This window comes from Fukomys damarensis, unplaced genomic scaffold (genome assembly GCF_012274545.1).
Source record: "Fukomys damarensis isolate Sample0158 unplaced genomic scaffold, DMR_v1.0_HiC HiC_scaffold_19, whole genome shotgun sequence".
In the NCBI taxonomy this organism is placed as follows: domain Eukaryota; kingdom Metazoa; phylum Chordata; class Mammalia; order Rodentia; family Bathyergidae; genus Fukomys; species Fukomys damarensis.
This window is the reverse complement of record NW_022900931.1, coordinates 38,100,031-38,103,524: the sequence shown is the minus strand read 5'-3', so window position 1 is coordinate 38,103,524 and position 3,494 is coordinate 38,100,031. Positions and strand designations below refer to the sequence as shown.

The window sequence follows — 3,494 nt, the reverse complement described above, 5'->3', positions numbered from 1 at the left end:
CAGTAGTGAACGGGGTCAAATGCTGTTGAACGGTTAGGAGGATACCAAAAATGTTGGTTTGATTTGACAGCAGGCTATGCGTGATCTTTGCCAGGGTAGTTTCGGTGGCATGCATGGAAAGACGTCGAGTCACAGGTGATACATGCAGTACGTGGAGATTATGTCTTTGGAACTGGGCCATAAGAGATGTGAAGAAATGATTGCATCTAGGAGGAGGCACAGGATCAACCATGCTTTAACATTTTTTTTTTAAAAGATGGAGATGCCTTAAAAACATTTAAAAGTGATGGCAAAGGACTCAGTAAGACATGAGTAAGGGGATGAGCTTGTCTGCAGAAAAGGCAGCCGTAGGTACAGAGTGATTAAAATTTATTTACAAATGTTTTATCACAATTACTAACATATACAAATAGTACAGATTTTAATGAGGTTTTCTGTGCTTTTCCCTACATGCAGACATCATGCACTGATGTCCACCTACCCATCTTCTAGCCTCTCCTTTTCTCCCCCCCACTTGTGCCAAATAAAGCTTTTGAAATGATTTGCTTAAGGAAGACTGAATTCAGTGTCACCTTAGGAGGACAGAGGCTGAGGAAACTGGATTGGTGTTCCCTGGGCTTTCCACAAGGATACTGAAGGACATTTTCAAGGGACATAGAATAATAGGTCAACAAAATTTTACCGTAAGAGCATTTAAGATGAGTTTCCATTGTGCATTAACATTGTGGGCTGTGGGAGATTCAGCAGCTTGGCAGTGAGGTGCCCCAGTGCTTTTCTTTGTTGTCATTTAAATTTTGAGTAGGGGTTTCTAGTCTTGGATCCGTGGAATCATTCACGAGTTTTGAAAAGTCATTGCCCAGGGTTTATTCTGAGTTTTTTTCTGTCCCATTTTTTCCCCCATCCTCTTCTTCTGGGGCTCTAAATACATACCTTACAGTATTATTCCAGAATTCTCTGCTGGTTAGGTTTTTTTTTTTTATTCTTCCCTGAATTTTACTTTGGACATTGTCTGTCAATCTGGCTTCGGATTCACTGGTTCTTTCTTCCACTCTATCGGTCTGCTTTTTAGCTCATTCACTAAATTCTTCATCTTAGATATAATTTTCAGGACAAATTTTTGAATTTGATTTAGAGTTCACAATTCTGTGATGAAATTCTCTATTCATTCACTCCTTCTATCTATATTTTCCTCCACCTTCCTTAACCTGTTTATAATAAGTATTTTCTAAAACCCTTCTTTGGTAATGCGAACAACAGGGACATTTGTGGGTCTGCCTCTCTGATCTGTTCACTTTCCTATTGCTTATTGGTCACTTTCCTGCTTTTCCCCACATATACTGGACTTTTTTTTTTTTAATGAAAGAACGCCGTGGAATGAAGTATGTGATACTTGCATTTGTACTTTTCCTGGAGAGGGTTTTCCACTTCTTCAGGAAGATCAGTGGTAAGGAGAACCACTCAGGTCCCACTTGGAGAGACTGCAGCCTTCATCAATTTTATTAACATGTGTTTTGAGGGAGTGTCTAGAGATCTATCTGCCCTTCAGCTTAACCCACAAATTCCCTGCCCCTCTCAGGGACTTCATCCTGTTGGAGTTATCAGGACTCACTTGCTAAGAAGGTAAAGTTCTGTTGTAGTTTGTTTTAATTTACCTGTAATCCAGTGACAGCAAGGACCTGGAACCCAGGCATGGAAGGAGACTACAAAATCTTTCTACTTTCTAGTTTTGCCCAATACCCACTTAGTGACACCCCTTCCCGGTGGGATTACAGCGCTAGGCCAGGGGACTCACAGCCATTATTCACACGGCAATGGCTTTAGTCGATGAGAAATCTCATATACAATGGTGGTGCCAAAGATGACAACAAGGCCAAGGTATTTCTGTCACCGAGTGATGTCACAGCCATAGTACCATCACAGCACTGTGCATTACTCAGGGGTTTGCAGTGAAGCTGGTGTAAAGAGATTGACTGTGCTTGTGTCTTATAAAAGTGTAGAAGGTGCAACAGTGTATAGTAAATAATAAACAAGGACACACGACTATGTTACAGGTTCCTGTAGTTATATTTTAATTGTTATTTTAGAATGTATACCTTCTACTTATTGGAAAAAAGTCATTTGTTGTAAAACAGCATCAGCCACCATCGAGGAACCACCTGAGGTTACAGCCACACCCGAGCCACTCTCAGATGAGGACCTAACACTGGACCCTGATCTGTACCAAGATTTCCGCGCAGGAGCCTTGGATGACCATGGCCTGCCCTGGATGAGTGACACAGAAGAGCCTCTGTTCCTGGGCCCTGCCCTCGAGAGCGGGGAGGGCAGTGACAGTGAAGCATGAGGAGCATCGGGAGAAGTCTGAGGAGAAGGAGGAGGAGAGAGAAAGCGGCGTCGGCAGAAGCAGAAACACAAGGATAAATGGAAACACCCAAGAAGGGCTGACACCAAGGACCCTGCGTCCCTCCCTACCACGGTGGCTGGGGCCTGGCTGGGTGCGTGCTGCTGAGATGACCGACGTGAAGCTGGCAGCCAACCGAGTCTAGGAGATCCTGCCCCAGCGCATCCAGCAGTGGCAGCAGAGCCCCAGCATTGCTGAAGAGCATGGCAAGGAGCTGCAAGAACACATTCGCCACGAGCACCGTCAGGAAATGGGGCACAGATTCCATGAGCTTGAGGCCTTCATTCTGTGTGCCAAGCAGCAGGCTGTGCGCGAGCATAAGGAGAGCAGCGACAATGACAGTGAAGACACAGAGTTGCAGATCTTCTGCGTCTCTTTCGGGCACCCCATCAACCCCGTGTTGCCTTGCTCCACGTGGAGTGCTGCTGTGCCGAGTAGGAGAGCCAGACGTCCTTTGGGTCCACAGGACTCTTCTGTGCTGTCGATATTCCTCAGAGCAAAACATACTGTAAGAGGCTCCAGTGCCACATGCCCTGAGCACTCAAGGGACCCCAAAGTGCCAGCTGATGAAGTATGTGGGTGCCCCCTTGTATGTGACATCTTTGATCTCACAGGTGACTTCTGCCACCTGCCCAAGCACCAGTGCAGTCGGCATTGCTTCTGGGAGAAATTGCGGCGAGGTGAAACGGACTTGGAGCTAGTTCGGGTGTGGTACGAGCTGGAAGCACACAGTGCATGGACAGCCATGACGAGCCGGGCAGGGCTACTGGCCCTGATGCTGCACCAAACGACCCAGCACGATCCACTCACTACCGCCCTGCACACCAGTTACGACCGCGGATCTTCATCAACCCGGGGTCCCTCACACCCTGCTTTCCAGTTGGGGGAGTGGCCCCGAAACCCCTTCTGTACCTTCTTTCCCTGTGTCCCTCCACCTTTGGACTGCCCATTGGCCCTCACAGAAGGTTCTCAGAATTTCCCTCATTTTCTCCATTCTCTGTGCTTGGATGGAACTGTGAAGTCTACTCACCCTTGTCTTCCTGCTGCCCTGTGTTTTGTTAATAAAATTTCAAAGAATCAAAAAAAAAAAAAAAAA

General features: G+C 46.4%; 1 pseudogene; it reads left to right on the top strand.

Moving 5' to 3' along the window:
• The first annotated feature begins 308 nt into the window (after positions 1–308).
• LOC104849238 overlaps positions 309–3,494 on the top strand; it is a 3,984-nt pseudogene continuing 798 nt past the window's right edge.